Source organism: Adiantum capillus-veneris, chromosome 15 (assembly GCF_014529385.1).
Source record: "Adiantum capillus-veneris isolate H3 chromosome 15, ASM1452938v2, whole genome shotgun sequence".
In the NCBI taxonomy this organism is placed as follows: Eukaryota; Viridiplantae; Streptophyta; class Polypodiopsida; order Polypodiales; family Pteridaceae; genus Adiantum; species Adiantum capillus-veneris.
Genome location: NC_140945.1, coordinates 92,406,195 through 92,431,073, shown reverse-complemented (window position 1 = coordinate 92,431,073; position 24,879 = coordinate 92,406,195).

The window sequence follows — 24,879 nt, the reverse complement described above, 5'->3', positions numbered from 1 at the left end:
GGTAAATCAGGCTCCATACTTAACAATGTCAACGACTAGTCTATCAATGGCTGAAACCTGAAAACACTAGGGTCTATTGCTGTGGATCTACTACTACTGCTACAAGGAAAAGGATGATCTGCTACCGCCAAGGCCTGCAAGGGTTGAGAACTGCAAAAACGCTAACTACTTAGGGCTGAAAACAGAAAACGCTAGGCTATTCTTAGGGCTGAAACTGAGCGCTAGCTGATCTGCTGCGATAGAATGTCTACAGCGAGGTTCTGCTACTGGATAGTAGCGGTTTTACAAGGCTAAGGGCTGATCTGAAAACGCTGGTCTTCTTGTGATTCTTCTTCTCGATTTTGAGAAGGCCTACGACAAAGTTGACTGGGATTTTTTGGAGGGCACTCTACGGAGGATGGGCTACTCAGATTATTGGATCAGAGGGGTGTCAGCTTTGTACAAACGGGCGCATAGTCAGTTGCTTTTGTCAGGAGGTAGAGGTGATCGTTTCATGCTCACACTATCGATCAGACAGGGCTGCCCTCTTGCACCCTTTCTCTTTCTGTTCTATGCTGAGGCGATGAGAAGGTTTTTGGTTTCATAGCAGGTTGGCTTACGTGGCTTAGCGCTCCCTATTCGAGGAGATGAGCTATTGGACGTTGAGTTTGCAAACGACTCAGCCTTGTACTTGGATGGCCACGAGGCCAACCTACACAGGTGTGAGCAGGCTCTTGAGACTTTCTGTTGTGCATCTGGCGCACTGATCGACTGGAGAAAGACAGTGGCTATCTCGGTTGGTAGTGCTCCTACGCCCGATTGGATGCCAGGTGAGGGTTTCAGGTGGATTCCCCCAGGGACTGCAGTTCGGTACTTGGGCTGTTAGGTTGGTTTGGACTTGTCTCCCGAGCAGCAGATTGCTCCCCTCCCCCTGTCTATCAGGAGGAAGTTGTCACATTGGAGCTTCGCACGACCTTCTTTGGCAAGCAGAGTTGTAGTGGCTAACCAAGTATTGTCGGCTACTATGTGTACATCACTTCTTGTTGGTCTTCTCGAGTTCTTGTATCGGCCAGGTAGAGAGGCTGATTAGGAACTTCCTTTGTTGAGGGCGGGACACTCAGATAGCCCGGGCCAAAGTGGCATGGCAGGTCCTCACTCTTCCTTGTTCTCAGGGAGGGTTGGGGATCATAGACCCGCACATCATAGCAGAGCCCTTCTTGGGAAGTTCATTGTCACAGGACTTCTTCCAGGTGAGGAGCCCTGGAAGGAGTTCTTGCTTCAGCGGCTTGGTGCTAGGTGCCTCAAGGTGAAGGCCCCTCGCGACCCTCGACTCAATGGATTTTCACAGAGATGCACAGAGTTGGCTTGAGTAGGAGACTAGAGGACCGCTTCATTGTGAGTCTGCTCCGATCTTGGAAGCAACTGCGGCAAGGCCTAGAGCAGAGTCAGCCTACTTGCACGGAGGAGCGCCTGAGACATACCCTTGTTTGGAACCCCATGGTTAGCACTCAGAGAGGCCACTTGTTGGTAGTCGGCCTCATGTTTCGTGGGGTTCCATGACAGAGGGTCCAGCACACTCTCTAGGTGACTGGTTACAGTTTTTAGGCTTGTCAGAGGAGCTTTAGGGCATTTAGCTACAGGGCATGAGAGGGGTGCAAAGCATGTGTCAGGACATCTCAGAGGAAGTATCAGCTGAGTGGCTCACACCTCTCGAGTTAGCAGCGCCCAGATGGATGGGAGCCTTCACGCGAATGGAGGTTCTCATCTCAGTTCGAGCTTGCTCAGAGACTGTACCCTCCCTGTTTTTCGATCTTCAGGGCGAGGGACGCCTACACCGAGTTGCAGTAGAGACCCCGCAAGTGGCAGAGTGCTGTCTTCAGAGGATCCGTATAGTTGGCATCTGTGGGAGGTCTTGTGTCATAGATCCCGACCCAGCAGCTCTTGAGACTAGCCACTGGAGACTGTGGGCTTGGGAGAGCTATCCACTGGCATGCGTACAATGGGATCTTGGAGAGTGGCTTTGGAGGGACCCTTCCTCCTCTGTAGACCATCCAGGTGTCCCCTTCTTTCATTACACTGTTCGACTGGGACGTCACATACTGGCAGCATAGAGAGAGGCTCGTCCTACTGTAGCACCTCATTGGTAGGAGGAGGGTCTCACAGCTGAGTTCTTGGCAGCTTTTTGGGAGAGGTTGTGGGACTCAAGATAGCCGAGACGAGTCACTTTGTTCCAGTGGCTCGTTGCACATAGAGCTACAGCAGCTGGGAGCTGGCTTGTACATAGTGGTCTCTCGGACGCATGTGCAGCTTGTGACCATCTTGTGGAGAGTCAACGTCACTGTCTTTGGGATTGTCCTTTGGCACAGTAGATGTGGTTTCGTGTCCTTCGAATGATGCTAGCTCTTTCCACAGCTCGGCAGTACACTTGGGGGGCAGCTACTTGGTCCACTCTCACGGGCCCAATACTTCAGTTTGAGCTATCTTCCACCAACAGGATGATAGAGATGAAGGGGGTGTGACCTACACTCTAGCCTGCTACAGAGCTTACTCCACAGGAGTGGTGCAGTGAGAGAGAGGAGTGTTGGCAGCTCATGAATGGCTTGACACTCTGGTTCATCTGGTGGGTCCGCTACTTCCGCATCTCCGAGGCTCGCCTAGTACCTCCAACAGAGACTGTTCGGGATCTTTGGCTAGAGTTGATCCATACTCTCAGAGGACAGTTCGAAAGACTCCAGGGCAGTTTCGACTGCATGCGGGACTGCAGAGAGGCTTTCCTTCGACTCTGGCATCGTGGGCATTTTTTCACCATGGTCCAGGGTGTGCTCAGATGGCACTACCATCCACCTGTGTGGCTTTTCCCTCCTCCCATCTCTTGATTTAGCCTCATTGTACATATGATTTTTTTTCATTGGGAGAGTCTCCCCATCAGGATTGTTGTAGCCCTCTTTTGTAGAGGTGGTTGTAGCCCTATGGGCAGTTTCATTAACTAATAAAAGGTTCTTTTTCTCGGAAAAAAAAGATGTGTTTCACATGCAGTTGCAAACTTGGTTCACATGGTGGAAAATGCTCATGTTGGGTACTTGGTATTGATGCTAATGATCTTGGGTTGTGTAATCAGAGGGTATGCAGCTACTCTAAGTACCTGGACATGCACATCCTGCTTACAGGCTCGCAAAGGTGCCAGAACACTTCCTAGGCTCCCTAAATCCTAGAAGTAGGTCAGCTTTTCCACATGCACATAGGGTTGGACGTGCACGTGACACTTTCCCATGTTGGTTGAGTAGGCATAAATCAGCCTGCACGACCTTGACAAGAGTGAAGCCGAAGGGTCACTTATTAATAAATGGTTTAAGAGGCAGTTCAAACGCTTGAATGCTTAAATGACTATACTCTGCAAGAGAGGGTATACAAGTACGACTGGGCATGCACGTCTTGCTAGAGGCTCACAAAGTGCCAGGCTTGATGCTAGACTGCAGCAAAAACTTTTCCACGTGGCGCAAGTGTAGTGCGCACGTGACACATCTACTTGAGAAAGTCGGGATGGATGAAATTCTGGGTAGCTTTCGGGTCAAAGAAGGTAAGGGCTTTCAAACCGTTGATTTTGCCATATAATCTAGAGAATTCATTTGACCTTTCGAGGTTTATGCGATGAATATCAGATATAAGCCCATTTGTAGGTCTTGCTCGCTCAGCTTGAGGTTGTCTCGAGGCTAAGTCGGTTGTTGGAGTAGGCGTTGGCTTGGCAGGTTGTTAGTTTGGAGGGGACAATCAAAATAATTATGCCCTGATTGAAAACATTCAAAACATCTGCCTTCTTGTAATAACGTGTCTCGTTGTTGAGGCGTGAAAGGAGGGCTTTGACGTTGACTTTCACGAGAATCTCGAGGAGTTGTTCGTCGTGGTCGAAGATTTTGATTAGTTGCTGGAGTTTCTTTTGTGGTAAACTCTAGCTTTCTTTTCATAAGCTTGCAACTGACTGTAACATGGTCCATCAGCTCTTGCATTTTCGATACTTGTTTAGACAGACAATATTTTTGTAAAGGTAGCATTGGTCCTCCAAGGGAAAGTCAGCCGAAGGAAGACGTCAAGGAACCCTTGATTGTAGTCTTCCAAGCATTTTCAAGTTTCCCCATTCAGACAACATCTGGACTTTAAGCAGGGAGGTCATATAACTTCATGCAAAAATAGTCTTGAAAGCTTTCCAAGTCCTTAGATCATGTGGTTGTGTCGCGATTGAATTCCAAAAACCGTGAAAATTTTTACTGTTGTGTCGCCATCCTTTAAATCTTTTGGCTGGTTGGACGCAATGCCATGTGCACATGGTTCTGTGTGCCACGTGGATATACTTCATCGACTTCCAGAGAAATCTTTCCCCTTCTTCCTAGATAGGAGTGTCTAGAATCCTAAGAGGATTAGTACCGGCCATTTTGTGAGCCTATTTGCAGGACCTACATGTTCAGACAAGTCCATTAGGTTAGGCTTTCCAGTTTTGGAACCCTCTTGCATAAATGGTTGCAGATGCGTTTTGACAGATGTTGTTACACTACGGTGGGCTTCTTGGCATGACGAGCATGTAGTTCTAGGTTAGAGGAATCCAACAAGCCATTCCCCGCATTGATCGGATTCCCAGGTGGGCAAATGTGTGACAGTCTCACCCAAACTGACACCCCATGACCTAACTTACTAATAAATCATTTTATTGATTTATTTGTTGAGTGTGGTCGATGGATTTCCCTACCTAAGCCTAAATTAATTCATGAGGGCCATTTCAGCCCTATAAAGGGAGCAATAGATCATCACTTCGAGCAAGTTGTTGCAGATTGCAGGTGGCGCTAGAGAGCTGATCAGCCTGGCATATTCTTCCTTGATCAGCCAACATTTTCAGCATTGCCATCATCCCCATTGTTTTTGGGTTTTGAAGCAGATGAGGCTAGCGTTTTTCTCCACGATGCCCGCTTGTGCCAGATTATTCAGCAGGTCAGCCAGCGATTTCAGTTTTTAGAAATTGCTTCACGATCATCCCGTTGTGGTTGGGTACTTTGGCAGCCCATCGAGCCTCCCCTTGGCCATTCCCTCACCGGCATTGAGTGCTTCATTGCCGTCCATCATCGGCATTGTCAAGATCTGCGTTTTCAGCCCTTCCTCTCACAGCAAGAGTGCAAATCAGCCCCTTGGTGTTTGGTCTCAAATTGTTGAGTCTCTGCCGCAGGTAAAGCAATGGTGCATTGGGGGTGACTTCAACATGTTGGAGGACCCGTCTGAGAGGATTGGAGGTAGCCATACTACTGTGTAGGGAGTTGAGTTGGAAACTTGGGAGAGGCTTTGTATGAATTTGTGGGTTTCAGATGTGTGGCAACATTCTAGCTTTGTGAGGCCCCCAGACAGCCTGGCCTTCTCTCGTTCGGACCACAGAGTGGGAGGAGTGAATCTATCTCGGATAGATCGCTTCTACACTAGTGACCACTTCTGTGACTTGGGTGTGACAATTGGCATTCTGGCTGGGACTTCCTTTTCGGACCATGCACGAGTGATCCTCACAGTGACAGATAGGTAGAGGGGAGCGAGCACAATGCTTCGCATCCCTAAGAGGGTTTTGTTGGACTCTGCGCTCAAAGAGCAAGTTGTGGCTCTTTGGACAGAGAGATTAAACATGCAGGATTCTCTTGCTGACAGAGTGGCCTCGGGATTTTCTCAGCTTAGTCCACTCTTTCTTTAGGAGTCCTCGGCTCGCCTGGCTGCAGCGAGAGAGGAGCAGCAGCGTCTTCGACAGGGTGTTGCTTCCTTGCAGAGGATGCAGGAGTAGCATCCAGACAGTCCTTGGTTGGAGGAGCAGTTGCAGCAGGCTCGCTAGGAGCTTGTCAGTGCGGAGAGAGGCGCCATGAGTTTGCTTTCCATCGACATGCATCTCAGTGGACCCAGGTGGGAGACAGAGTGATAAGCGCTTTCTCTGAGGCAGTGGGACCCCGACATACGCATGTCAAGGTCAATCAGTTGAGGATGCCCGACGGGTGAGTTGCTTCAGAGCCAGACGACATGCGTTAAGTTGCTACTGACTTTTACCATAATCTATTGTCTAGAGAGCCTCAGTCAGAGCATCAGGATGCATGCAGAGAGTAGGTGTGGGCACAGATGCCTTGTCTTGTGACTGAGGAGATGCGCCAAAGGCTTGAGCTGCCTCTTCAGCTAGAGGAGCTACACGCGGATCTTAGAGCACTTCCCCTGTAGAGCAGACTATAGTGTCACTTTCACAGGACACACAGTTAGTACAGTTGGTCTGGTGTGGTCCACCTCTCGGCTGGGCAATGACACGTGGTAGGGATACGGAGGGTGGTCTAGTGGACATCGTGGCTAGGTCACCGCCACCACTCGGTTTGGAGATAGACTTAGATGGCTGACATTTATGAGCCGTTGGTGGCTCTTTATGGTTGTACATATGAGTAGTAGTTGTTGGGTCATCATCATTATCTTCTTCATATATGGTCCAGCATCGTCGTCAGAGTAGCGAGTCTATACACACAGCACGTCTGCACCATCCCTGCACATGTGAGCCTCGACACTCCCATTGTACCTATGAGTTCTGGGCTAGAGCTAAGTGTGCTGCCACGCCAGAGTCTGTACTGGTTCCTTTGAGATAGTCGAGTCCATTTTTTCTGGTCTGCTGGTCTACTGTTGTGTCTCTGTGTTGATTTACTGATTATCTATTGTTTCATGTGTTTTCATTTTGTTTTGAGTGAGATGTCATGCAGATTGCAATAAGGACACCCAATGTAGAGAGAACGACACACTGTCCGCGCTACAGGTGCTCTCATTTTTGGCACGCCCGGTGGGACCTCAACTGAAGTCTCATTCTTTGGTTAGGTACAAATCGAGGAGCTAGCTGGGTTCTACCTAGCCTCGTCTACTTCGCCTTGCATGGTGCAGCCTGTTGGTCTGGTCTAGTTTCACCCTAGACAGCTTAGTCTAGCTAACCTAGTCTCTCGCCTTGCTGGTCTGGTCCTCAAGCGCCCTGGTCCTGGTCTAGTCCTTCCTCGTCCCTGGTCCAGCCAGGTGGTCTAGTCACTCACCCTGGTCTAGTAGAGTCTAGACCTGTGTTCAGACAGTTAAAGGTCTTCTTGCCCAAACCTTGTTTGGGTTTATGGTCACTGCATGACACATACAAGGCGGTCATTAGAGCGTCAAAGCGCACTACTGATTCCTTTGAAGTACTACAACAGAAGGCATCAACCCTTGGTACCTAGTAGAAGTCCTCCAACCTCATCACCCATACCTCCACATACGGCATCATCCATTCCTCCATCCGGTTATATATCTTCCAGGTCACCTTCCCCCTGTAAAGCTCTCCCCCATTTTGTTACTGCAAGCTATTGAGCAACAGGCTCCTGAGCAAGAGGCCATGGAGGCGTTGACCAGTGTTTTGGCCAAGGTAAACATCAAGTTTCCTACTTTCAAGGGACTCTCCTCAGAAGATGCAGACGACAGTGCAAGGAGGTTTGTATCTCTCTGTAGAGGTCGTGGTCTTAATAGAGAAGATGCTTATTTGGTATCCTTTCCACCTACCTTGGATGGCTTAGCAGACAAGTGGTACAGTCAGTTTGCAAAGAACCACTTTGCAACTCGGGCCACTTTACGACAATAGGTGTGCAGCATTCAAGCCAGGTGACTTCCAGAAAAAGGTTTTGGATGAGTTGGCCAACATGGTGCTCCAGCCAGAGGAGACTTTTGCAGAACTCATGACTAAAACCAAGTCTCTGGTTGCCAAGCTTCCTTATCAACCAGGGGAATTTATGGTTAAGAAGTGGGTGGAGAAGGCTCTTCCCAAAACTTCCCAGCAAAAACTTCAGGAGAGTCTCCGACCTGACGCCACTCTGGAGGAGTTTGTCACGGCTTCTACTAGGATAGAGGGAGCCAGGAGCTGTTCACCAACTCTCCTTAGGTAGAGACCCCCTCAGTGTTTTTGGAAAGTCCTTCTGATCCTTTAATTTCTTTATGCAGGGAATCGGAAGCCCTAAAGTTACAGCGAGCTCTTCAAGAGGAGAGGTCCTTCTCTCTTAGACAGGAGAAGCCTCCACATCACGAGGCATTGGAACAAGTCAAGCGCGAGCTAGAAGAGCTCAAGTCTCAGCAGGAGACTAAGGCTATGATTTGGTGTAGCTCATGCCGCTCTTCAGGGTGAATGCCCCCTTCGGGGTTACTGCCACTTCTGTGAAAAGTCTGGACATGAGGACAAGGACTGCTACTACCTCAAGGGATTGCGACAAATACAACAAAGTCTTGGTCCTACTCTTTAACAAGGGCCAATACCTACATCCAAGATGGTTTCTCCCTGTGGCCATCCACACCACATGCCACCTTTATTAACAGCCCCTGCTATGCAAGGTATGCAAAGTACTTTTCTGTCTCAGAGCTTTTATCATACCCATGCTCCCTCATCAACTCAAAGCTTCTATGCCTCCACCTCCACCAGGAGCAAGGACCACCTCGCCCTTCGACTTGCCCATTGAATCGGCCCATTTTGTGCTACAGATGCGGGGAATATGGTTATTACCAAAGCAAATGCCCACTGCCCGAAGGGTCCCCTCCCTATTGTCATTGCCCTGAAACGAAGGATCACTACAGTAAGGATTGCCCTAAACTTCGCGCATCCACGGCTTCGAACCCAAGTCGGAGGAACGCTTCGCTGTGAGTCTCGAAGAGGCCTGGAGCAGTGACAGCCTACTTGCACGGAGGATCGCCTAAGACAGCCCCTGGTTTGGAACCCCATGGTTAGCACTCAGAGAGGCCACTTGGTTGGTAGTAGGCCTCATGTTTCCTGGGGTCCCATGGTAGAGCGTCCAGCACGCACTTTAGGTGACTGGCTACAGTTCTCAGGCTTGTCAAAGGAGCTGCAAGGTATCCAGCTACTACAGGGCATGAGAGGGGTGCAGAGCATGCGTCAGGACATCTCAGAGGAAGTAGCAGCGGAGTGGATCGCACCTTTCGACTCAGCAGCGCCCAAATGGATGGGGACCTTTACGCGAGTGGAGGTTCTCATCGCAGTTCGGGCTTGCTCAGAGACTTTACCGTCCCTGTTTTTCGAGCTGTAGGGTGAGGGTCGTTTACACCAAGTTTCACTAGAGGCCCCACAGGTGGCAGACTACTGTTTTCAGAGGATCCGAGTTGTGGGCATCTATGGGAGGACTTGTGTCATAGATCCCGACCCAGCAGCTCTAGAAACTGGCCACTGGAGACTATGGGCTTGGGAGAGCTGTCCACTGGCACGAGTGCAGTGAGATCCTGGAGAGTGGTTTTGGAGGGAACCTTTCTCCTCAGCAGATCATCCAGGTGTCCCTTTCTTTCAGTACACTAGTCGACTGGGATGTCACATACTGGCAGCACAGATAGAAGCTCGTCCTGCTGCAACTCCTCATTGGCAAGAGGAGGGTCTCACAGCTGAGTTCTTGTTAGCTTTTTGGGAGAGGTTGTGGGACTCCAAACAGCCGAGGCAAATCACTCTATTTCATTGGTTGGTTGCACATCGAGCTACAGCAGCTGGAAGCTAGCTTGTACTGACGAGAGCAAAGCGAACCCCGAACCCCGACGGCTTCTAAAACGTCGGGGGCCGAATGGCGCGCCTCGAGCCTGTCACGGTAAAGCGAACAGGGGGCACCACCTAGCTTTGAGCGGCTAGGACGCAAACAACACACCACCATAACAAAGTTTTCATCCAAGAGAGATGGATGCTTGGAGTAATGGTAAAGAGGAAGGGGAATGAGATCAAGTTAGAGAGAGAGAGAGAGAGAGAGAGAGAGAGAGAGAGAGAGAGAGAGTATAGCGACTTAGTACTTAGGCACCACAGAAGGATGGCGAATCCGCACACCCTTCACACATACACAAGCTCACTCCAAACACAAGACTAGGTAGCGATTCCGCACACCTCACATGGGCAAAACATTGCAAGAAACATACTCACAAAACCTCAAGCTTTATTTAGAGAATAAGGCGATGAAATAGGGAGCATGGGGTAGGGGAAAGAGAAGGGAGAGAGTGGTAGAGCACATGGCGGATAGGTGGGAGCTGATGGTGAAGACTCGCACGAGGGTTATGGCCATCATACTTCATTTAGTTTCCCTTCATCTTCCATAGCCCAAGGGTGTAGAGGTCATGCTCAAGTCGAGCATGGTGACTGCGGTGATGGTGATGGTGTAGGTGTGTGTGTGCGCGCTAGGCGCACACAATGCATAGTGTACTATCTGGTGATGTTGTGTGTGTCCTTAGTGTGATGGTGACCCCTCTTTATATAGGTAAGGAGGGGGGAGAAATTCTAGAATTTAGAAATGAAGAAATCATTATCTACACAGGCCATGTGACTGTGGGCCCCACTTGTCTAGCTGTGTGTATATGTGCCAGAACAACAGTCTCATGAGAGAGAGACTAAGAGAGAGAGATGGTTGATGAAAAAAAGTGAGAGGTGACATGGAGAATAAAGTAATTACAAGAGGGGAGTGTGTTCAGAGGTGAATCTGTGTGCAGATGTGTGTGAACACAAGAAAAATCAGGTAACCATCGGGTGGGGATGGGTCTGTGGGCACCTTTTTCAGTGAAACTGAGTGTGTGTGAGTGTGGGGAAGGTTATCTGGCTACAAGACAAGAGACATGGCGCCCTTTAGAGAGAGAGGGGGATATTTGGGTCATGGGATATGATAGGAGAGAGAAAAGGGGGGTGGGGTATACTGTTTTGGAAGATAGGAGAGGTGCATGTGAGTTAGGGTGCATTATTGGTAAGGACAGGGGGTGGGGTAGCTTGAGGGGAGAGCGAAAGGAGAAAGGACAAGGGGAAGAGAGAGGGGGTTGACCTTTTGAGTGGAGGAGAGGAAAAGGGACACACGGTGGGGCAATAGTGAAGAAAAAGGAGGCAGGGTGGGGATGAGCTGCCCCGCAGGCACAAGGTGGCCTATTTTACCTTTCTCACTTATTTACATACTCATACTTTATTTTTTTTCTTACTTTTCCAATGCCTTTTATCACTCCCTCCCTAAGAGGGGGTTTCCATGGGGTGGGGAAGAGAGAAGAGGGGTATGGGAGCCTGGCTTGTGAAAAGCCCCCATCAGTACATAGTGGCCTCTCGACACTATGTGCAGCTTGTGACCATCTTGTGAAGAGTCAGCGTCACTGTCTTTGGGATTGTCCTTTGGCACAGTTGGTTTGGCTTCGTGTTCTTCGGCTGATGCCAGCTCTTTCCACAGCTCGGCAGTACACTTGGGGGGCAGATGCTTGGTCCACTCTCATGGGCCCGGCACTTCAGATTGAGCTATCCTCCACTAGCAGGATGATAGTGATACAGGGGGGTCAACCTACACTCCATACTGCTACAGAGCTTACTCCACAAGAGTGGTGCAGTGAGGGAGAGGAGTGTTGGGAGCTCATCTGCGGCCTAACTCTTTGGTTGATCTGGCGGGCCCGCTTCTTCCGCATCTTCGAGACTTTCCCTATACCACCAGCAGAGACTGTTCGGGATCTTTGGATAGAGTCGATCCATACTCTCAGATGACAGTTCGAGAGACTCCAGGGCAGCTCCAACCGCATGCGGGAGCGTAGAGATGCCCTGGGCCTTTTTTCACCATGGTCGAGGGTGTGCTCAGATGGCACTACCGTCCACGTGTATGGCTCTTCCCCTCTCCCATCTCTTGATTTAGCCTCATTGTACATATGTTGTTTTTTCATTGGGAGAGTCTCTCCCTCATGATTGTTGTAGCCCTCTCTTGTAGAGGTGGTTGTAGCCCTATGGGCAATTTCATTAACTAATAGAAGGATCTCTTTCTCGGAAAAAAAAAATCAGCCCCTTGGTGGCCATTCAAAATCCCACATCGAGAAGGATCCAAAGGTACATCAAATCAGCCCCGGAGGTGCCTTATCTTGAGGAGTTACCGAGGTGATTGTCACCATTCGAGTCAGTAGAGTCTGCACTTGAGCCTTGAGGTATTCCATAGTATGTATATTCTAATTACGCAATCAAAAGCAAATACCACATCGGCAACAGTGTGTGGGGCCCTTGAGAGGGTTGGTTGGCACCCCATCGGGTGTCGCTCTTCTCTTCTCTCTCTTTCTCTCTCCCTCTACACATCTCTATTGCATTCTCTCAAACCCTATCTTCAGGGAAAAGTAAAAGGAACCATCATTTAAGCAAAAATCATTCACTAACGCGAGGAAAGAAAGAAAGGATTTTGTGGAAGTGTAAAACTAGACGTGGATAGCAGGGATATCCATACGGGCTCCAACCATGGTACCAAGGTGGCGGTGGTGGTGGGGGAGGTGGAGGAAATGGCGGTGGCGGAGGATCAGGGTCAAACGGCTACACCATGTTCCTAAAAACTCCCCCAGTTGGAATAAAAGGTTGACAGGATTGCCGGTTAGAGGCTCTTGCATTGTCTGGTGCCGGAGGAGGGGGTACCACCTGGGGCATCAGAGGGGGCAGCAAGTAGTTTAGGAACTGTCAAAAACTTTGCAGCATCGGGAGATTTTGTTGCGGATGGCATGAAAGTATGTTGTGAAGGTTGTCGCGAAGAAACTGCAGGTACTCTGTGGAATCCAAAAACGCCGTTGTGCTTTGTCTAGGACTGATATGCTTTCAAAAAAGCACACGAGTGGAGCTTTGATACCACTGTAACGGAAGGGCACCACGTGCCAACGAAAAAGAAAAGATGTAAAAAACCTTTTTTTTCTTGAGAAAAAGATCCTTCCATTAGTTAATGAACTTGCCCATAGGGCTACAACCACTTCTACTAGAGAGGGCTACATAAAAAACAAGGGGAGACTTTCCCAGTGAGAAAACAAAATATGTACAATTGGGGCTAAATTACAAGATGGGAGAAGGAAAGAGCCACACAGGTGGACGATAGTGCCATCTGGGTGCACCCTGGACCATGGTGAAGAAAGGCCCTGGGCGCCAGAGTCATAGGAAAGCCTCTACCGCATGTGGCGGGATCTGCCCTGGAGTCTCTCGAACTGACCCCTAAGGGTGTGGATCAGCTCCAACCAAAAATCACGAACAGTCTCTACCGGTGGGACAAGGCGAGCCTCGAAGATGCGGAACGAGCGGGCCCGCCAAATGAACCAGAGTGTCAGGCCACATACGAGCTCCCAACACCTCTCTCTCATTGCATCACTCCTAGGGGTAAGCTCTATGACAAGCTGAAGTGTAGGTCGATCCCCCTGGATCACTAGCATCCTGATGGTGGAAGCCAACTCAAAATGTAGCGCAAGGCTCGTGAGAGTGGACTAGGCTACAACACCCCAAGTGTACTGTCGAGCTGTGGAAAGAGCTGGCATCAGCCGAAGAGCTCGAAGCCAAACCTGTTGTGCCATGGGACAGTCCCACAGACAGTGTCGCTGACTCTCCAAAGGATGGCCACAAGCTGCGCAAATTGCCGAAAAGCCACTGTGTACTAGCCAGCTCCCAATTGCTGTAGCTCTATGTGCAACTATCCACTGGAACAAAGTGACTCTCCTCAGCTTTCTAGAGTCCCACAACCCGCTCCCAGAAACCTGACAAGAACTCAGCTGAGACCCTCCTCCTACCAATGAAGTGCTACAGCAGGATGAGCCTCTCAAAGTGCTCCCAGAATGTGGCGTCCCTGTCGAACTGTGTACTGAAAGAAGGGGACCCCAGGTGATCGGCTAAGGACAATGGGTCTCTCGAGAACCACTCTCCAGGGTCCCACTGCACTCGTGACAGAGGGAAACTCTCCCAAGCCCAAAGCCGCGAGTGACCTGTCTCAAGATCTGCTGGGTCAGGATCAATGACACAAGTCCTCCCACAGATGCCAAAAACTCGTATCCTCTGAAAGCAACACTTTGCAACTAGTGGAGCCTCTACTGAGACAGTGAAAGCGACCTTCTCCTTGAACCTCAAAGAACATGTGAGGTATGGACTCCGAGCAAGCCAGAACCGCGATGAGAACCTCCAGTCGCGTGAAGGCCCCCATCCATATGGGAGCTATTGTCTCTAGAGGTGTGGGCCAATCAGCTGGTAAAGCCTCTGTAATGTCCTGGTACATGCTCTGCACCCCCCTCATGCCTCATAGCTGGATGCTTTGAGCCTCCACAAACCTGAAAATTGGAGCTAATCACCGAGAGTGCGGGCTGGACCCTCTTCCATGGGACCCCAATAAACATGAGGCCTACTACCAACCAGATGGCCTCTCTGAGTGCTAACCATGGGGTTCCAAACAAGGGGCTATCTCAAGCGCTCCTCCCTGCAAGTGGGTTGATGCTTCTCTAAGCCACTCCTCAATTGCTCCCAAGACCTAAGCAGGATCGCAAGAAAACAATTCTCCAACCTCCTCCTTATACCAACTTTGCGCATTTCTGTAAGTATCCACCTAATGGAAGGGTTCCAGAGCCTCTTGCATGAGACACTCGAGCTCAAAGCCAGTGGAGCAACAACTCCTTCCAGGGCTCTTAGCGTTCTCTTCTCCCCCCTGCCAAGAGCCTGCTCTGAGGGCCGCATGGAGATCCTATACCTGGAGGGAAAGCTCCAGTCTCTGACGCAACTCCTCGGTAACAAGGCAAGGCATCTGTGCCCAAACCTGCTCTCTGTATGCATCTTGACGCTCTGACTGAGGCTCGGCTGACAACAAATCTTGGTAAAAGTCAGGAGCAACTGCATACATATCCATAGGCTCTGAAGCAACTGACCCGTCGAATCTCCTTAACTAGCTGACACTAGTGTGCGCATTGCGGGGACCCATTGTCTCAAAGAGCTCCCAAGTAACTCTGTCACCCACTTGGGTCCACTGAAATACCTGCCGATGCAAGGCAAACTCATGACACCTCTCCTCAATGCTAGCCATCTCTTGGCGAGCCTGCTGCATTTGCTCCTCCAACCAAGGACTCGGTCTGGGTGATGCTCCTGCATCCTCTGTAAGGAAACGCCGCCGCGTTGGGGACGCTTCTCCTCCCCCCTGGCTGCAGTCGAGCGAGTTGCAAACTCCTGGAGGAAGAAGCGACTAAGCTCAGCAAGTCCAAAGACCACTCTACCAGCAAGGGTTCCTGTGTGTCCAAGGTGTCTTGCGTGTCCAAGCTCGTTGTCCAAAGTGCCATCACGCGCTCTTTAAGCTTTGGACCCAGCAAGATCCTCTCAGGGATGCAAAACATCGTGTTCCCCCTCCTCTGTCTTTCTGTCATAGTGAGGATCATAGGTGCATGGTCAGAAAAAGTAGTCCCTGCTAGAATGCAAACAGATCCACACCTGTCGCCGCAGATGTGGTCACTGGCATAGAAGCGATCTATCCGAGATAGATTCACTCCTCCTACTTTGCGGTCAGAGCGAGACAAGGACGAGCTGTCTAGGGACTCACAAAGCCTGAGAATGCTGCCAAACATCAGAAATCCTCAAAGTCATACATAGACGCTCCCAAGCTTCCAACTAAGCCCTATGTACAGTAGCATGGCTACCTCCAATCTTGTTAGAGGGGTCCTCCAGCATGTTGAAGTCTCCCCCAACACACCACTGCTCTGCATGAGGTGGAGACCCTACAATATGAGACCAAAACCCTGCTCGTGCACTTGCCACATTGGGCGCATATATATTCAGGAAGCCCATGAGGCAGCTTTGAACTTGCATAGTAATCCACTGAGCCCTTCTGTAGCGCAGATAGTGTGTCGTGCTCTCTACAATGGGTGCTCCTCAGTGCAATGTGCGTGACAATCTCACTCAAAACAGACTGAAAACAGGAAACAATAGACAACAACTGAACTCACAGAGACACAACAGCAACAGTAGACCACAATAAATGACTCGACTATCTCAAGAACTGAAACAAACTCTGGCGTGACAACACACTCAGCTCCAGCCCAGGACTCTCACGTACAATGGGGTGTCGAGGCTCAGATGTGCAGGGATGGTGAATAAGTGCTCTGTGTATAGACTCTCTGCTCCCGACGACGATGCTGGACCAGATGTAAAAGAAGATGATCATCCTGACCCAACAGCTACTACTCACATGTACAATCATAAAGAGCCACCAACGGCTCATAAATGTCCAGAAAACTAAGTCTATCTCCAAACTGAGTGGTGGTGGTGACCTGGCCATGATGTCCACTAGACCACCGTCGGGTATCCTGCCACGTGTCACTCCCCAGCCCAGAGGGTTCGTCCAGTGTGAACCAGGCCAACTGTAACCAACTGTCCAACTGTCTATCCTGTGAAGTGACAATGTAGCCCTATAGGTTGCCCGCCACAAGACCGCTCACCGTCTCGGTGAGAGGAATACTGAAAAAATTGTGAAGGAAAACCACTAGGTACTTGAAGCAGGTGTTAGGCCCATGACCTTACATACCTCAAAAGTGGAGTGAAAAACACTGCACTGCTTGCAATCGCCTTAAGCCTCTAACTAGGCAGGATCCCAGTATGTATGATTGCATAGCCTAAGAATCCCAATTGGCAAAAAAATGAGGCTCTACAGCAAAGAGATAAGCTCAGTTTGATTCCAGCGCATCTTTATCTTCCCTAACCATAGTGATAGGAAAATGACTTGGTCCATGCTTGCAGTTGCAGATGAACCTTGCCACACTTTTTGCAACAACACTCTTCTCGAAAAGAGGGATGACCATAAGCCCGAGTAACACCGCAAATAGGGTTAAGCTACATCATGATGATGGCAGAACTAAAAATCCGTCACAGCAACAAGATGGCAACCAAGTGAATGCTTGAGAGCCAGCTGATCGTGCGGGGTGGGGGGGGGGGGAAAACTTGTTGAGGCTGAGAGGGGTGGGGAGGGCTAGATAGGGGTGAGTGGTGGAAGGGGGTGGGTAGGGGCGAGGGCAAGGGAGCGAGGGCAAGGGAGCGAGGGCAAGGGAGGTGGTGGGTAGGGTGGAGGGGTGGCTGGGTAGGGGCAAGGGGGGTTGGTTAGGGGCGAGGGCAAGGGAGGGGGTGGGTAGGGACGAGGGGTGAGTAGGGGGTGTGAGGGGCGAGGGCAAGGGACTAGGGGAGAGGGTGAGTGGGCTTGGGGACTAGGGGCGAGGGGAAAAAGGGTAGGGGGACGAGGAGGTGTGAGGGGAAGGGTAGGGTGTAGGGGATAGGGGGTAGATGGGGGCGGGAGAGTGTGAGGGGGTGGCAGATAGCAATTATCAATCTCCAATGCAAAATATGACCGAAAGAGTTCGTGTTCCATTGCAGACGAATTCCCTAGTCCACTGGTTGAAAGTTGAGATGCTACAGAGCACGGCAGTTGATGGAGAGCATGAGGAGGTACCATGAGCAAGACAGCTATCATGAGCAGGGAATTCATCCAGCAGGACGTGCTATGTGAAGGGAGTTCGCTAGACCCAGAGGAGAGCTTTGTTCTAGTCGGAGAAGCAGACACCACTGAGGCTGATGTTTGAAGGGGGGTGAACTCCTGTAGAGGGGATTTCTTTCCGCTTCTATGATTCTTCATAGGCTCACCAAATTCAAAGGCTTCCACCAAGGGCACATCAGGAGTATTCTCTATGTCCTGCAACCTTTGAGCTGGCTCAGGTGGCTCATTAGGTTTAGTTACTGTGGAAACATTGGAAGAGGGTGTAACTTCAGGCAAAGAGTGAATAGAGACTCCATAACAAGGCATAGATTTGGTAGCATTCAACCACTCCAACAGATCCTCATCCGATCCGTCAGGTGGAGTAGGCTGTTCATGTTCAGGGTTGGTTTCCATTGACAAAGAAACTTGCTGCACCACGGGATCCATACCTCCTTCTAAGAGAATGGGTTGCATCAGGGAGCCAGAAGTATGTATCCACATTGCATCGTTTTTCCAATTATGGAGTGCTTTAGTGTGTCGCAGCCATGGTCTTCTAATGAGCAAGGGAAATCCGCCCTCAACCTGGGGAAGACGAACCACCACAAAATCCAAGTTAAAAGTAAAGTCTTGTACCTGCAGAGGCACATTGTCCACGATGCCCACTGGGTATACTGTCCGTTGGTCGGCCAATGTAATTGTGAAGGGAGCAAGGCGAGTAGACTGTAGACCTAGAGCTAACATAGTGAACTCGGGCATCAGGTTGATGCCAGATCCACCATCCACTATCACTCCCGAGAATTGCCGACCCAAAACGGACATTGTCAGGCGAGGGCTTCTATAATCAGTGAGTGGAGCAGCGGATTGGATATCATATAGGACTCTAAAGGTCGCATTGGGAGGTGCCCGCCACTAGGATCTGCTCCAGGGTAAAGTGACTGTGAATAACTGCAAGGGTGTCACTTCTGAAACTCGCATCTAGCCGCAACATGTCATAGAGGGACACTTGTTGGAAAGTGTTCTTCAAGACTGTCTCTACTATAAGCTTCTCTTTTTCTACATGTTGTTCCTCTAGTACCTTGATCTTCTGTAAATCGGAAACTGCTTCCAAGAAAGCTTCATCAAGATCGAAGAGCAAAGATTTGGATTCCTTCATGGCACTGGGGGATGGCTTGTTAACAGCTGAGGGTAGGGTATCCACTGGTGCAAGAATGTGTGGGGGAGTTGAACTTGCTGGAATGATAAGACCTTGAGCAGCTCTCTGGGCCCGGGTGAGGACGCCATTTGCTTTGGTAATGACCATATTCTCCGCATCTGTAACACAAAATGGGCCGATTCAATGGGCGAGTCGAAGGGCGAGGTGATCCTTGCTCCTGGTGCGTGGAGTTGGAGGTGGAGGCATATAAGTTTTGAGGTGATGAGGGAGCATGGTTATGATAAAAGCTCTGATATGGAAAAGTACTTGGCATACCTTGCATAGGAGGAGCTGTCAGCAAAGGTGGCATATGGTGTGGATGGCCACAGGGAGAAACCATGTTGGATGCAGGTGCTGGCTCTTGTTGAAGAGAAGGACCAAGACTTTGTTGTATTTGTCGCAATCCCTTGAGGTAGTAGCAGTCCTTGTCCTCATGCCCATACTTTTTGCAGAAGTGGCAATAAGCCCGAAGGTGACAGTCATGTGGAGGGTGTCCTGGAGAGCGACACGAGCTGCACCATACCATAGCCTTAGTCTCTTACTGAGACTGAAGCTTTTCTAGCTCCCTCTTGATTTGATCCAAAGCCTCATGATGTGGGGCCTTCTCCTGTCTGAGAGAGATCAATTTCTCCTCTTGAAGAGCTCGCTGTAGCTTAAGGGCTTCCAATTCCCTGCGTAAAGAAGTTAGCGGATCAAAAGGACTTTCCAAAAACACTGAAGGGGTCTCTACGTGAGGAGAGTTGGTGAACAGCTTCCTAGCCCCCTCTATCCTAGTAGAAGCTGCAATGAACTCCTCCAGAGTGGCGTTGGGTCGGAGACTCTCTCGGAGTTTTTGCTGAGAAGTTTTGGGAAGCGCCTTCTCCACCCACTTCTTAACCATGAATTCACCGGGTTGCTGGGGAAGCTCGACAACCAAAAATTTGGTTTTAGTCATAAGCTCTGCAAAAGTCTCCTTTGGCTGGAGCACCATGTTGGCCAACTCATCCAACACCTTCTCCTGGTAGTCACCTGGTCTGAAAGATGCACAAAACTGTTGTCTTAAGGCTGCCCAAGTTGCAAAATGGTTCTCTGCAAACTGGCTGTACCATTTGTCTGCTAAGCCATCCAAGGTGGATGGAAAGGGTACCAAATAAGCATCTTCTCTGGTAAGACCACGACCCCTACAGAGAGATACAAACCTCCTTGCATGGTCGTCAGCATCTTCTGAAGAGAGTCCTTTGAAGGTAGGGAACTTGATGTTTACCTTGGCCAAAACACTAGCCAACGCCTCCATGGCCCCTTGTTGAGCCTGTTGCTCAATAGCTTGCTGTAGCAGAATAGGAGAGAGCTTTATTGGAGAAGGTGATGTGGAAGATGTGGAACCAGATGAAGAAATGGGTGATGTCGTATGTGGAGGTATGGGTGATGAGGTTGATGGACTTCTACTAGGTACCAAAGGTCTTCTTCTGTTATAGTACTTCAGAGGACTCAGTAGTGCGCTTTGACGCTCGACTGAACGCCTTGTATGTGTCATGCAACGACCACCAATCCAACCAATCTTTGGGCAAGAAAACCTTGAACTGGCTGGAAACTGGTCTAGACTCTACTAGACCAGGCAATTGACTAGACCCAGACTAGACCAGGGAGGAGGAGGACTAGACCAGGGTCGAGGAGGGCTAGATCAGGGTCGAGGGCTGGCTGGACCAAGGTTGAGCGGAGGACTAGACCATGGTTGAGGACTGGTTTGACCAGGGCGAGAGATAACTAGGGCGAGAGAGGACTAGACCACTTGGACTAGGGCGAGAGAAGAACAGTGCAAGGCAAGGTAGGCGAAGCTAGATAGACCCAACTAGCTTCAAGATTTGCACCTCACAGAGTGAGATTTCAGTTGAGGTCCCACCGTGATCGCCAAAATGAGAGCACCTATAGCGCAGATAGTGTGTCTTGCTCTCTACAGTGGGTGCTCCTCAGTGCAATGTGCGTGACAATCTCACTCGAAAAAGACTGAAAACAGGAAACAATAGACAATAACTGAACTCATAGAGATACAACAACAACAATAGACCACAACAAATGACTCGACTATCTCAAAGAACTGATACAGACTAGCGTGGCAGCACACTCAGCTCCAGCCCAGGACTCTCAGGTACAATGGGGTGTCGAGGCTCAGATGTGCAGGGATGGTGAATAAGTTCTCTGTCTATAGACTCTTTGCTCCCGACAACGATGCTGGACCAGATGTAAAAGAAGATGATCATCCTGACCCAATAGCTACTACTCACATGTACAATCATAAAGAGCCACCAACGGCTCATAAATGTCCAGTTAGCTAAGTCTATCTCCAAACTGAGTGGTGGTGGTGACCTGGCCACGATGTCCACTAGACCATCGTCGGTACCCTGCCATGTGTCACTCCCCAACCCAGAGGGCCCGTCCAATGTGAACCAGACCAACTATAACCAATTGTCTAACTGTCTGTCCTGTGGAGTGACACTGTAGCCCTGCTACACCTTCCTGACACAATAATACCTCTGCCCACAATGGCCTGTTGTCATGAGTCCGCAATAGTCATACATACCCCTTCCTGGATACCACCAGGTCCAAATGCAGCTAACCAAAATGTCTCATAGCGACCACGCAAAATCTGACCACATCTTCTAATGCGGCTCTCACAAAGATGATGCTCTTGAAGCATAATAATATCAATCTCACCACCCACAAGACATCGCTGAAGCTCCTGACACAACCGACCCTGTTGGTGCTAAAACTGGGGTCCTAATAATCCTTGCACGTTCCATGAGACAATCCTCATGGAGTCAGTGAGAGAAAACCGATGATGCAACAACAACAAACCTCGTTATCTTCGAGACCGGCTTGGATGAGCAGTAATCCGCATCCGAGTGACGCCGAGATAGGTGTGATTGTAAAAACTGTCCAACCCATGTCCAAGAAGAGTATGTCGTTCGTCGGACTACCTCCTCTGTCCAACAGTCCTCATGTATATATAAATAGCATGGTGGCTATGTGTGTCAGCAAAAAATTATACCACAATGTGTCTACAACCTGCTATGTCCGAAGGTGTCATTGAGAACTTGGCCAACGGCCACAAAGTCTGTACCAAATTTTTAACCCCCAAGTCTCCCGTGTGGTGAGAGAACTCAAGAGCATGAGCTTGAAGCCATTCCATCACGGAATCCTGAGTCCACTTAGACTGGTCCCTGCCACACAGAGGAAAAGAGAAACCAACCGCTGTGTCCAGGGTCTCTATCCCTCTAGCTGCAAGAAACCAACCGCTGTGTCCAGGGTCTCTATCCCTCTAATTGCAAGAAACAATACATAAACTCTAAAGCAAGCCGCCTCAAAGTCTGGTGAAGAGTCATTGAGGAATCGTGTGAAATCGTAGGCGAAGAAGTCCCACCGGCGACGGATGTCAAAACTCATCAATCCTCTAGGAACTGTGGCAAAGGGAGACGTCTGCACCAAAAGGGGGGTCCGCAAGAAATTCTGCTCCTCTCTCGCCAGGCAGCTCATGGAAATAGCGCTGCCAAGAGACCTCCTAGTAGATGATTGAGGTCCTGCCCTCTGAGCCGGCTCTGGGAAGGAGCAAGAGAAGATGAGGAAGCAGGGGGGCTAGTGGGTGGAATGGGAGGGGAGGTGGAGGTGATGGAGGCGGGGAGGTTGGTGAGGTGGAGGGTGGAACTGTGGCCTCGTTCTGCTATAAGAGGTCAAAACGGTTCCCCGTGAGAAGTGTGAGAGTGCATGTGTGTGGAAGCGTGAGAGAGAGAGAGAGAGAGAGAGAGAGAGAGAGAGAGAGAGAGAGAGAGAGAGAGAGAGAATGAAGACTACAAACGCAAGATATAGTGAAGAGGGGGCGATCAACCCCCCATGACTACCATGAGTAGAAGACCCAATACACAATGACCAGATGATGGAAGTTGTACCCCCCCTTGGCTCCATATATAGGAGTGCCCAAGGTGGACGCCCAACTCAAGTGGGCGACCGACCCCAAACTCGGGCGACCGGACAAGGTAAAACCTAGACTATGGGTGACCAGCTTGGAGACACTAGCTGTCCAAGGAAGTTTCCTAGACCTGTGTGAAGCAGCAGAGTGGTGTAAACCTAACACCCCCTCTCAACACCGAATACTAAACAAACCCCGTGAAGCCGAAGATGTTAGGCAAATGATGAAGATATCTACTGCCATGTCTTTAACAGTTTGGGGTGTCCCAACCTCTAAGAGATGTCCATGGTAAATTGCCGTCACGATAAGTGTAGCAAACTGCTGTACTCCATCGATACAGGGTGAAGATACTACGTGAAAGTCCTGAATTGAGTGTGAAAATAACTCCTTGTCGTGAAAGAAGTGCCAATAGACCTGCAATAGGATCTGTGGTGTATGTAGTCAAACCATTTGGAGAAAATGGGGAAGCTTAGGAACCATTGTTAGAATGATCGGAAACCTGTCAATGCATGAACCTGCAATCCAAGATGGCAAGGTGACTAAGCTGTGTAAAATTCCAAGAAGGCTAGATGTAGCAATCTGCACCGTAAACGTCCTCCAAAACAAGGAAAGCTAGACTAAGCAGTCCGCACTATAGAAGCTTCCGTAAGCTACATGAGTCATCGGGAGAGCGCACGGACCACCACAAGATGGTGTTCTGTCAGTAGTAGGTAGGGTAATCAAGATGAGAGGAAAGTCAGACTCAACCATCTGCGCTATAAAGGGCCTCTGAGAAGAGGTGTGGTCAGACCAAGCTGTCTACACCGTAATCATCCTGTAGAAGTAGGGAAGCCAGACTCAACAGTCTGCGCTGTAAATAATCTTTGAAAAGAGGGAAGGCTAGACCGAACTTTCTGCGCCGTCTTGCTTGTATCTCTTGCCTCCAATCCTTCGGTGTCAACCAAAACAAAATCCTCGCCAACAATGCCACCAAACCGCATCTCGGTGTGGCTCTCAATGTGAATGAGCTGGGAGTGGCCTACCGCCCAGGTTGGGGATAAGTCTGACGTAAGGTTACGGAGGGTGAGTTTAAGCAACTCCGAAGGTAGCAATTCAAATGATCAGGAGTGTAGAAGAGCAACTGCACTACCACCAAGCCAAGCGTCGGGTGACTACTGTTGTAGTCGCATAATAATGCCTGATCTCCCGGATCTTGAGGGTAAACTCTCCAAGAGAGTCTAAAGAACTGAAGTTCCACTCCAGTCTGTAGATCCAAGAAATGAACCTATCCAAGAAGAGATCCAAGATCCTCTCCCTAAGTCCATGTAGATACTCTCGTGTAAGTAAGTGATTTGACGTGTCGAGGTCAAGTGGTAAGTGTTTGTCCATCCAAGATGGTGGTGTCTTCTCTGGGAATGTCGGAATCCCATATTCTATGAGCATGGCCATATCTCGTGTGAACTCCTCTGATGAGTGCATAGGTGTGTACATAGCAAAGCACAAGTCACCACCTCCTCTGGAGTGCACAACCGCTGAATGATGGCTGGAATGAGTGGATCTCCCAAGGATCGTACACTCGTAGATGATCAAGCCGATGTCAAAGATATCGTGTACTACAATAGTCACTGAGAGACTGCATGGACCACACCGGATGATGTCGTGGCAGGAGGTAACTTCATCCTCTGTGAAAAACACAAGCCAAGAGGCTGTTGTCCATAAAAAATGCAACTGGGAGGTGATGAAAAGGCTACTGTCTAGCGATTTTCAGCGTGCTCGTACACTCCTTGCAGATTCCGGAGCAGTGCAAAGGGTCTGGGGAGGGTGGGGAATCAAAGATCAGAGCCTCAGATGGATTGACAACAGAAAAAAAAACAGGTGTGAATGGCTGAAAACTGAAGCTGATGAAGAGGAATCTCGCCTGCAAGGCACCAGATGTGAAGTCAGGTAGGATAGGAAAGATCTGGAGTGGGCAAGGCCAGCGCTCCCCCCCTCTTGCAAAAACGCTGCCCGGTGTCCAAAACGCAGGCATTTCAGCCCAAAATGCAAATCTGTCCAAAAATGCAAACGTGGCTGAAAACGCAGGTAGAGGGTGGGGTGTTCCGACGACGAAAAGCTGTCCTGCTACTAGCGCTTGCAGAGGGAGAGACATTTGCTGCCTATAAATACAAAAACGCAGGTGGAAACCGAGTTCTCCGCGGCAGAAGTGCTCCAAACTCTATTGCTGGTCTGGCTGATGCAAAACGCTGGTAGATCAGATCTACGTGCACAAAACGCTAGCTGATCCAGAAGCGTTGGCTGTTCAGATCCCTTGGGAAGAAAACCTGACGCGAAGATGTGTCTTGACCATGGAGAGTGTGATGCTCTGATACCATGTGAGAGTGCGCATGTGTAGAAGCGTGAGAGAGAGAGAGAGAGAGAGAGAGAGAGAGAGAGAGAGAGAGAGAGAGAGAGAGAGAGAGAGAGGACCACAAACGCAAGATATGGTGAAGAGGGGGTGATCAGCCCCGCATGACTTCCATGAGCAAAAGACCCAA